Source organism: Vicugna pacos, unplaced genomic scaffold, assembly GCF_048564905.1.
Source record: "Vicugna pacos unplaced genomic scaffold, VicPac4 scaffold_20, whole genome shotgun sequence".
NCBI lineage: Eukaryota > Metazoa > Chordata > Mammalia > Artiodactyla > Camelidae > Vicugna > Vicugna pacos.
Genome location: NW_027328741.1, coordinates 95,242,288 through 95,254,693, shown reverse-complemented (window position 1 = coordinate 95,254,693; position 12,406 = coordinate 95,242,288). Strand labels below are relative to the sequence as shown.

At 33.4% G+C, this 12,406-nt stretch overlaps 1 long non-coding RNA gene across 1 annotated transcript in view; it reads right to left on the bottom strand.

The window, feature by feature from the left end:
• The window catches only part of LOC140693855 (uncharacterized), a 36,638-nt gene extending 24,650 nt beyond the window's left edge, over window positions 1-11,988 (bottom strand). The window contains exons 1-3 of the long non-coding RNA XR_012069558.1: window positions 11,914-11,988; window positions 10,181-10,437; window positions 1,569-1,639 (exon numbers count right to left, since the gene is read on the bottom strand). This is a non-coding gene — a long non-coding RNA (uncharacterized lncRNA). The remainder of the gene's footprint in view (window positions 1-1,568; window positions 1,640-10,180; window positions 10,438-11,913) is intronic.
• Window positions 11,989-12,406: the final 418 nt, after the last annotated feature.

Genomic DNA, 12,406 nt, shown 5'->3' with positions numbered 1-12,406 from the left:
TTACCTCATTCAGGTATTGTTTGTCTGTTAAAGTCTTTATTTTCACTGTATCTCTAAGTGATAATTGTGTAAGTATTAATGGGTGAGACATTTTGTATTTTAGTATTTGAAAATGTAATTTTATTTACCCTTGGCCTATGTTTTCTTCTCAGAAATCTGCTGATAGCCTAATGGGGGTTCATTTGTAGATTATCATAACTTTTTTGGATGCTTTTAAAATTTTACTCTGTCATTGACTTGCCAATTTGCATATGACGTATCTTGAAGGAGGTCCCTTTTTCTTATAGTTATTGGTGTTGGCTCACGGACATGTATATCAGCTTCTTACACAGGTTCGGAAAGTTATCAACTATTACTTCTTTAAATAAACCATTAGCTGCCTTCTAAATTTCTTCTCCCTCCAGGATTCCAGTCTAATGTGTACTTCCTGAAGAAGTCTGATGGCTATTGTAGAATTCCCTCACTTTTTAATATCTTGAATCTCTGACATCTCCTATCATTTCTAGTTTTGTATTGGTGAGTTTGCTAATCTCTCTTCCACAAAGACAGTCTACTTCCAATGCTTTCTGTTGCTTTCTTCATCTCATTTATTAAATTCTCCTGGTCCTCCAATACTATTTGGTTATTTTATAGATTCAGTCTCTTTGATAATGTATTCCTTATCATCATTTCATTTATTCCTGAGCTCACTAAACTGCTTTCTTAGTTTTGTTTTTTGTATTGAGATTCTGTATGACACCTATTTGGATTCTCTATTAGTAATGTGGCAATATACCATGACTTTAAGTTTGTTTGCTGCAGGGTTGACATTGTGTGTGTGTGTGTGTGCAGTTGCATGTGCGTGTTTGACTGTGTCTGTGTCAGTGACTTTGTGTGTCTATCTGTGTGTGTGCATGCCCTATAATGTTACTGTGATTTGTCATGGTCTTGATAAGTTATTTCTCTGATGACACTAAATAACAGATTTTGAGTTGGAGTCCTTGTTTTTGTTTTCTGGTTGTTTGCAATATTGCACAGATTTTGTTTTACTTACCTGAGCTACCTGTGATAATATTTCAAACTGGCACTTTCCAGTCACTATTTTCTGGATAAAGATATGTTTTCATTGTCACTTCTTAGACTTCTCTGGTAGTTAATGCCACTCTTGTCACTGGGACTGTGAACCCTTCCTTTTATTTGATATCCCTTGAAACTCAGTGTACTCAGTGAGGAAACATGTAAAGACAGGTGGGTATTTGGAATCAGGCAAGTGCCTTTGCCATGTCCAGTATTGCAAGGTAACATGTCTCCACCACTGTGAATGGGGAGTAGGGACAGTGTCATGAATGTCTGAGCGTCTGAAGGATGGAAATTCTGTCTCCATTGTGGGTCCCTCCTAATTACATGTGACCATGAGCACTGGTGAAGTTGGAGGTCGAATCTGTGCGAACCACTGTGACTCTGTTTCTACTGGGTTCTCTGAACTTGTGGACTAAGATATCTTAGTCAGTGGGCCTTGGTTGCAGACACCAAATCTGCTCTTCCCTTAGTTCAGCCTCATTTGTGTATTTTAGTCCATCAAACTTTACCTGTTCACATGCCTTCTGGATTATTGCTTTGTGTTGTAGTTATTTTTCTTCAGATGTGAATGATTTACTGACTGTAGATGTAAGGGGAGAGACAAAAATAATTTAAACTTATGTCACTTTTAAAAGTATATACTTTTTCAAATGAAAGCTTAAATTCTACTAAGGACATTATAAGAACAGTAAAGAAAGTGAACAAATCACATCCCTTAATATCATAGAACTACAAAATATTTTGTTTTTCCTGGGGTTTTTCTTCAATGTTTTTTACACCCACATACACATTTTACTATAATATATCCATATAACATCTTTAAAATCAATTAAATTATTAAAATATTTCTCTGTGCTGTAAATATAGCCCTTTTGGTTTTCTAATTTATTACCAGTATCTTGCACATTTCTGTCTTCTCCATCGTTCTTCCCTGTCCCCACAGGAAACCACTACTTGGTACACTACACATATATAAGTGATTTTGTTTCTGTTTTTTTATGATTATTTCTCTTATATCTTTATTTTCCTCATTTAAGTGACAACATAGTGTGTTTTTCTCTGTGACTTATTTTACTATGTGCAATAATCTCTGGGTCCACTCACATATTTCCAAATTGTAGAGTTTTATTTTTTAATATGACAATGACTTAGTATTTATTATGTTATCTATATCTCACATCTACTTGAGCCAATCATCTGTTGATAGGCAGTTGAGTTGTGCTTCTATCCTTGGCTACTATAAATGATGATGTTAAGAACTCTGTGGGTAATTTATCCTTTAAAGTTAATGTTTTCATTTTTATCAGATTTATAACAAAAACTGGAATTGTGGCTACATATAATGTTTCTATTTCTAGTTTCCTTAGCACTGTCCACACTTTTATAATAGTGGATGCATCAATTTATATTACCACCAACAGTGCACCTGGGTTCCCTCTTATTGATATTCTTATTAATATTTGTCATTTGTAGAGTTTTTATTAAAAGCCGTTTTGGTTGTTGTGAGATTATGTTTCATTCTGGTTTTGATTTTTAATTTCCTAATGAATACCAACAATATGTTTCTTTTTATGTGCATGAAAATCATCCACATGTCTGTTTTTGAAAAGTTTCCATGAAGATCCTTCAACTGTTTTTAAGTTGGGGTCTTTGTTTATTAAATATTTTGTCTAATATGCTATATATATATTATGAATATTAACATCTTGTTGGTCTCATTGTCTGAAATTTTTCCTTCTATTCTGTCTGATATCATGTCTTGTTGAAGGTTTCCTTTGCTCTGGAAAAGGTTTTGCACATCACACATATACAAGAATTAGAATCCCTGTGTCACATAATACATCTATTTTTTCCTCAGTAAACTAAAAACTGTAATTGTTAGTTTTCCTTTATGCTTGAAATTTGAAGACAAATCAAAAATAAACATTGCTATGATTTATCTCAGAGTCACTTCTGCTCCTGTTCTTGGTCAGAAATTGTATAAATTTGTGTTTACATTTGGGAAATTAATCCATTTTTACCTCATTTTTTATACTTTGGAAGGAAGTGCTCTTACATCTTCATTTTACATGTACTGTCTACTTTTCTCAGAACTACTTGTTGAAGAGACTGCCTTTTTTCCATTGTATACTCTTGCCTCCTTCATTGTAGACTAATTGACCTTAGGTGTGCGGGTTTATTTTTGGACTCTTTATTTTGTTCTACTGATCTATGTGTTTCTTTAAGTACCATATTTTGATGTATTGATTGCTGTAGCTTTGTAGTATGTTATAAAGTCAGGGAGGGTAATGCCCACAGTTTTGTTCATTTTTCGAAATACTTTTAGAAAATTTGGGTCTTTCAGATTTATGTATAAATTTTAGTATTATTCTCCTTGTTTTTTGAAGAAACTTATGGATTCTGTGAGAATGAAAATTTGCTAAAAGAAAAAACCTGAGAAAAATACTAAAGTGTGGAGGATAAATCATGCAATATTAACAACAAATGGATTGCTGAATAATTGAAAGAAAAAATATATATAAAACATGACAACCAAAACAAAATCCATGGGGTATAGCACAAGCAGTATTAATAGGGATGCTTATAGCAAAATAATCCCACTTATACAAATAGGAAATATCTCTCTCTTATAAAATATAGTTACCAGCAAATGTTGTAGAAAATAATAAACAAACTTTTTGCTAGAAGGAAAGACAGCTGAAAGGACAGAACATAATTAAATAAAATAAAGATTAAAATAGAAACATATAATCAAACTAAATAATGCCTTTTGAAAGATAAATAAAGTTGATAAACTTTAACCAGACACAAGAGCAAAAAAGATAGTTACAGATTAATAAGCTCAGAGATGAATGAGAAGTTACATCTTATTTCAAAGAAATACAAAGCATCATAAGATGATACAACAAATTATATGCCAATAAAATGGAAAGCCTAGAAGAAATGGACAATTTCTTAGAAAGAACTAATCTCCAGAATGGAATGAGAAAGAATACATGAACAGATTATCACTAATGAAATTGAATATGTAATTAAACCAAATCTTCCAAGAAACAAAATTACAGGACTACACAGATTCTCAGGTGATTTCTGCCAAACATTTTGAGAAGAGGTTTCACCTATACTTCACAGAGTATTCCAAAAATTTCGAGAGGAAGGAAGGCTTTCTACCCCACATTTCTGTATCACACCACTAGTAAAACTGGAACAAATACCTCAAAAAATTAGAGATTAAATACTATTGATAAGCATAGATGCAAAATCATCACGAAATTGTTAGCAAATCAAACAATATTTTCAGAGGATTATACAATATGAATAAGTCCATTTTTTTCTAGTCATGCAAAATTGATTAAATACCCACAAATTAATCAGTATGATACACCACACTAACAACCTGAAGAATAAAAATTATATGGTCACATCAATAGAGTCATAAAATGTTTTGACAAATTTGGTATCTTTTTAAGAATATATTTCTCCTCAAAGTGGGTATAAAGAAACATACCTCAACATAGTTAAGGTCATATATGACAAGAACTCAGCTAACATGACACTCACTGATTAAAAGCTGAAAGCATCCCCAATAAGAGAAGGAAGAAGACAAGAATGCTCATTCTTACCACTTTTATTCAGTATAGTACTGGAAATTCTAGCCATAGCTATCCAAAATAAAAGTAAATAAAATATAACTAATTAAGAAAAGGAGTAAAAGTATCTGTTTGCAGATGAAATACTTTAAACAGAAATCCTAAAAATGGTGCCACAAAATTTCTAGGAGTTATCAACGCATTTGGTAAAATTTCCGAATGTAAAATTAACATACAGAAAACTTGCATTTCTACACACTAACAACAAGCTAATAGATAGAGAAAGTGAGAGAAATATCACTTTTACAGCTGGATTACAAAAAACAAAAAAAAATCAAGAAATGTTTCCAACCAAGGAGTTAAAAGACCTGTTCTCAGATAACTGTATAATATTTACAAAAGAAATTGAAGATAATGCAAACAGATGAAAGGATATACTGTGCTGGTAGATGAGAAAATAAATTCTTTAAATGACAGTACTAGCCAAGAAAATAAACAAATTAAATTCAGTGCCTATCAAAATACCAAGGGCATTTTCAGAATTTACAATAAATAAATCTAAAATTTACATGTAAACACAAAATAGTTGAAATCAATTAAAAAAAAGAAAGAAAAGAAAACAAACTAAAAACACAAACGCTTTGACAAAGAACTAAGAGGGTGTATCACTGTCCCTCATTTTAAACTACAATTAAAAGCTACAGAATTAAAAGAATATGGTAGTGGCACAGAACAAACAGAATAATGGAACACAAAGAATGCTTCAAAATGAAATCAGACACTTATGGTCATTTATCCCATTACAAAAATTGAATATACAGTGGGGGAAAGGCAACCAACAGGCATATGAAACCGATCAACATCACTAACCATCAGAAAAATGCAAGTCCAGAACACAATGAGATTTTATGTCACTCCTGTCAGAATGACTATTATCAAAAAGATAACAAACATAAGTGTTCATGAGGATGTAAGAAAAACAACCATGATGCACTGCTGGAGTGAATGTAAATATGTGCTGCCACTGTGGAAAACAACATGGAGATATATCTGAAAATTAAAAATGAAATATATACCAACATTTCCATATCTGGATATTTATTTCAAGAAAATGATAACACTAATTAGAAAAGATAAATTCAAACCTATATTTACTGCAACATTATTCACAATAGACAGGATATAGAAGCATATTTATTGCTCATCAATAGATGATTGATAAAGAACATGTGTGTTTATAGTATATATATCTACCCAACTTAAATGCAGATTTATCAATATTTATATATACATACACACAATATATATTTATATGCACTATATATATGCACACACACACATAAAAATACAATGAGTTATTACTCCGCTCTAAAAAGAATAATTTCTTGTCATTTGCAACAAATTCGTAGATCAAGAGGGTAATATGCTAAGTGAAATAAGTCAGAAACAGAATGACAAATGCTGAATGATTTTACTCATATGTTGAATTTAAAACAAATGAACATAACAACACAGAAAAGGAGTTATAGTTATAGAAAGCAACAGGTTGTTCACAAGAAGGAGGGAAATGGGGTAAGGAAAAGAAAAAGTTGAGGGAAATTAAGAGAGAAAATTTTCCAATTGCAAATTAAATGAGTCAGGGACAAGAAATATACTGTATGGGTATTAGTAATTAACAATAAAACTTCTTTACATAGCAACAAGTCATAACTAGGTATATTCTGGTGAGCAGCTTGAAATGTATTAAAAACTGCAAACAGTATGTTGTGTAAGAGAAACCAACACAGTGTTTAGATTAAAGTACACTTCAAAAACAAGGAAACATTTTTATAGAAAAAAATTAGACTTGCAGTCAACAGAGGCAGAGGTTGGGAAAGGAGAATTTGATTAATGCACTCAAAATCTACAAACCTCCAGCCATAAAATAAACGTGTTGTAAGGATGTCCCATAGTAAAATGAAAATTACAACTAATAGTGCTTTATGTGCTAAATGAATGTTGTTAAGAGAGTAGACCATAATGTTTCTCATCACAACCAAAAGACAAGTTGTATTTCTTTCAAATTGTATCTAAAAGAGATAATGAATTCTCCCTAAAGTTGCTATGATATTTATTTCATGATACTTGTAAATCAAATCACTATCCTGTGCACCTAAACTTACACAATGTTTTATGCCAACTATATCTCAAAAAAAAGTGGAAGAAAAAATGGAAAACCAATGGTCATTTTTTCCCATGTCATTTCTCATGATTGTTTTTGCAGCAAGAAATCTTGAGTCATGATAAACTTATCCTAGGTAAAAATACTAATAAATAAGTGATTCTAATAAATTATACATAAAGATACTAATAAAATTAGTGTTTTGTCATGCCTTAAACTTTCTTCATGTTAAAAGCCCACTGCTTCTGTAGGCAACAAAATATCACTCTGTATATTCATCTAAGATTAGAGAATGGAAACAAATGGTAACCCTGGCTGCTTTTGCTGTGAGTGATAAAGTTCACTGTCTCTGACCGAAAGTCTCATCTCCACGACAGCATCTGTAATAAAGGAACCTGCTGGGTTGCTAAAAATCTCAGCATGGTAAAATCTCAGAACTCCTACAATTCTTAACTGTTTTGCAATGGGAATGCAATACTGACTAAGACTTGATTTTGGATAACAATGTGGTGTTTTCTCATGGTTGCAACAGGGGATGTGAGTATAATCCCTGTGATCCACAACAAACATTTTCGCTCAAGTGCTGGGCAAAGAACTGTAAAGGTTCTGCATTATTAGGACTGAGGACTGCTTTCAAAATGATGACTACGCTCACTCTATTCCAGGTAGTCCAAGGAAAGAAAGGTTATTGCAATTTCTAGTTGAACGGGAATAAGTCAGTGGCTCAGTTGCTATAAATAAGACAACGGCTGTTCAAAGCCATAATAAATTGTGTCAACAATGAGAATAAGACAAAAAAAATTAGACATAAGCTTAAATTAAAAAGGAGACACAGTCCTGTGCTGGGCTCTGGGGACAGGAAAATGTATATACCTCAGTCCAATTCAAGGGTTCATTATAATGGCCCTAATATCAGCTTGGGATTCAATGAACAGGTAACAATTAGTATACTGGGAGAAATAAAAACTACCTATCCCTGATTGGAAGGAAATCTGGTGGCTCAATGAAACTCTTAACTCACAGAGATTCTGCTAGATGCAGAGGAATAATTCACTGATGACTCAAATAAGACAAACAGTTGCTGCTTAACAATCCATTTTCACACACACACACACACAATGGTAGACATATTTGTTGTACTTAGTGGGAAGAATTCAGTGGGCAGGTCTCAGATAATAGTTTTCAAACACCAGACTACTTTTCTACTTTTGCCAATAGTCTAGCTTTTGCAAGGTAGAATACTACAGATGGACAAATAAACAATATTCTTATTTAGGATTTCTAATTTTGAAAGTAAACTGTAGCTTTTCACTTTTCATTATAGAACCTTGCTAATATGATCGTGGTAAGAACCACTGTCTGATAAGAGAGCTGGAAACTAGCTGCTGAACCAGCCCATCTGAACCCCAGACTGCTAATGTAAGCAAAAACATAGCCACCATCAGAGTTGAGCTCACAAACTTAAAAGCTTGAAATTTCTGTTGTAGGAAAAAACCACTGCTGTCCAAAGTTCTCCTGCTGCAAGTGGGCTATTTTCTTCTCTTGGTAAATTTCATAATGGTGGGATGTTGCTACAGCTTACCCTGGCCCATTTGCCTTTTCTCCAGATTATCAAAGGCTTTCTTCACAACTGGTGATGCATTTTCAGGACTGAATCTTGCCATTTCAGTCTTATCAGCTGACACTGACTGCATGATTATGAGCAGAAGCCTTAGGCTCCCTGAACTTGCCTACAATTTTTCCAGCATTTCAGGGCATTTCACATTCTGAAAATGCTTCACCTTTAATTTTAAAATAATGGGAAAAAGTCAGAGTCTTCCATGAATATTTTATATTTCTAATATCTGCAGAAATTTGGTGTTCTTGCAGTTAGATAAATCTTTAATTCCACTACCCTCACTTCCTCCTACTCCACACAATTTAGATTGCAATTGGGTTACTGAATATGACCACTCCAACCAACGGGATAGTACCTCTAAGATGCTTCCTGTGTGAAAGTTAGAAGGGGCACAATTTATGTGGGGTGTATAAACATACATTAAATATTTGCAATGGCACTGTCTCTTCTGTGTAAATTTCTGATTCTAAGAAGTAAATTAATTAGAAGTCAGTATAGTTATTGGTAAGGGGAAGAGAATCAGCTATTTTGGGGTGGGTGGGTGATGAAGAGACAGGAAAAATTCCAGCAAATGGGAATGGAATGCTTTAGGCCTCTGGAGGCATGAATTAAGAAGAAAATAATACTTTTTCTCCTGTACCTACTTCCACTTACTCTCTTGAGTTACTAGTCCTTGGACTATGAAAAGAACTAGTTTGTGGTGAAGAGTAAAGACCATAACGAAATATTTTGAAAACCATGAGAGTTTTGTTGTTTCAGGAAAGTAGATTTTGCTTAAAGTCAACATGTATTTTTCGTTCACTAAATAGTAAGATTCTTCCTTTGGCATGTGCTGTGCTTACTTTGCTGGTATACAAGTTAGACAAGGAAAGTGGGATAGACAGAAAACATCTGGAGGAGGTGGTTTCTGTGCTGAGACTGGAAAAGTGTAAGTAGGTAAAAGGAGGACACACAACTTCCAAGGATGAGCTGGAGCAAAAGTGGTGAGGCTGGAGCTAAAATAGTTGACAAGCATTTGCCTGGATGTATCTCCAGATACAGTGAAACATTAAGATATGCCAAGGTAGACAGATGCCAATTTATAAAGAACTGACTAAACTAAGTTGAGTTTGTGGGCTTAGAGTTGGAAAAGCATTAAGTGCCACCCTGAGGATGTAAGCTGGCCTTTGGCTGGAACAGAAAAGCAATATAAATTATTGACTAGAAAATATAGTGTAGAATCTTGAGGGCAGGGAATGAAAGCACCCATTCGATTGCTTTGAGAACAGCGCAAAGAAGACCATTGATAAAATTACTTCTTAAATTCTACCACGTGCTGAATGTGCCATCTGAGACTACATCATGTGACCTTTATGATTCCAGGGATGACATAATAGAGACCATGATCCCTGGGCCGATACCTGCATTTATCTACTGTTCCAACCTATCCTAACTTAACACTTTTAATACTTTCCAGTATGAACCAGAAACCATTTAGTACTTTTCCCACTCTCCATGTTTTAGTCTTATTCCAAATTCTTCCATTTTCTCTTCTTCCTTACAAGAAATTATTTAAATTTACTCCCATATTGTTTCATCAAATGATCATATCAAATATCTCTTTTTTTTTAAATGGTAACTTACTCCCCATTTAACTCTTAATTCTATTAAAAAATAAAAGGAAAATACAGCTACACATCTATGTTTATCGTTCAAACAAGAAATTGGCAGATATTTGTCGACATTTTTCAACATCATTTTAATCTTTGTTACCTGTATAATATGGTAATCCTGTGGTAGATCAGTTGTAATTAGGATGACGTTCATAAACTGAAGATGGCTGATGAGTTGGCCTTGAAAGAGAGGTAGCTGATGTATCAGCTATCACTGGCACTAGAATCCGTGGGTTGCTCCCAGGTTGAAGTTTATAAAAACGACCTTCATTGGCAGATATGTTGTGATATCTATTTGGAAAAGTATAAGGCTCCACCATCAGTCCAAAATAATTGCTCTGTATGGGAGACAATATGCTGTACAGAGAAGTAGAATATTTAGTTGTAATGAAGTTCACAACACGGCCATTTGCTTCAGTTTAGCTGCATTGATAGTGCCAGTGGACAGTGGTCAACTCATTTAAAATAGCACGTTGATCCACTGCAATTTGTTCTGTTGGTCTAACTGACCTTGATGATGGAGGAGAAAAATCACCTCTGATAAGGGTAGTTGTATCACCAATTATCTGGGTGGTAGAGGGCCTTCTTATTAGAGGCATGTTAAAATTTGCAGTAGGTTAAAAAGCACTTTCTCCACTAGCGTTAGCCACAAAACCAGAATTATGATTATCCACATTACCCCCTGCTTTAAAGTGCTTCTTTTTGAAATCTTCAGCCAATGAAGATACCAGAGAATCATTTTTAATCCCAACTCTTCTATTTACTCTAAGTAAAATCTGGGGACAGCCTCATTTAAAATTTGGATTATGATAGAACTGCAGCTACAACCAAAGGTGAAAATTTTTAGTAATATTTTAAATCAAAATACAAGTCAAAAATTAGCCTAACCTGTAAATCCTCAGATTTCACGTTTACAATGCAAAGATAATATCATCAAAATATGAACATTGCTGACGATATTTTTAAGTTTCTTGTTTGGAAACTACACATTTAAATAGAATAGTCATCAAATTTAAGAAGGTAGTATTTGCAGTAATGGTTTATGCCACGTTTTAAAAGCAGCATTAATACCTTTATTTTGATTTCTGTTAAGATTCAGAGTTTCAAGCAAAGTTTCTCATAATTTTGACTTCTTAAGGTACTGTCCTCATTTTTTAGAAAAAATAAAGTATTTTAGCCTTAGTAGTTTAATACAATTTTCAAAATCTATCTTAACATTTATATTACCATAGGATGATGTACAGAATAAAATTTTATATATAAGTTACCAAGTGGTATCTAAAATTTCTGTATACCTTTCTTAAAACAGAGACTTCTTTTTCTTTTGCCAGAAAGTCAACTAGACAAGCAGATCTTTGAAAATTCTGCTGCACTTTACCAAACCCATAAAGGTTAAGCTGTCTAACTAAACTTTTCATACTTCCAATTTGAAATATTCTGAAAGGGGGCTTTCTTTCCAAAACTTCCTTCTTAAAGACATCTTCATCAATCACTATGGAAGGTCCATTATCACCCCACCAGATGGATTTAAGTTTGTCACTCGCACCTTTTTTCCAGAGTTTTCTTGGAAATGACAGAGAACGAAAATCATTATCTTCATCTGGTTCAGAGACACAATATATGTAACATGGTCTTTTAATCAAGGATCTTTCAGACAAATACTGAACAGCATTTTCTTCAATCATAGTCTTCAAGTCCAAGTCCACAAGGAATGTTTGATTACACAATAGAGATCTACCGGGGTTTCCTGAACCAATTGGTCCATCTTTATGAGACACAACTTGAATTTCTGAAGAAAAATATGCCATCTAAAGTAACTTTATCTACAGCTACCTTTTTATTCTGCATGATTTTGAGCACTGCATCTTCAAATGCTGCTTTGGTAGGTCTGCACAGATAAACTGCTAGGCCATCACAATGGTTCTCAACCTGAGTAGCTGTGACATCACAAAACGACTGGTCTCCTAGCAACTCAAGTGTAATGTTCAGTCAGTGTTTACTTCTCATTTATCCAGTTAAAATGAAACATGTAGGATGTTTATTTTTATAGTGTGATCTGCAAATATTATCCACACAAAATCTTTTTAATAATTTAATTTTGGGGTCTATGAAATAAAACCAATATCCATCCTTTTGTACATAAATTTACACCAGATTGGGGAACAGAGTATAAATAATGCAGAAAATATATAAAATAATTTTAAATTTTGGAATTTACAGTGAAAACTGTTTAAAACCTCTACATAAAATTTATAACACTTTCATGATCAGTTGTAATTAAGGTGAAAAATAATTTGATTTGGAAATGGAAGTATGTATTTATTTG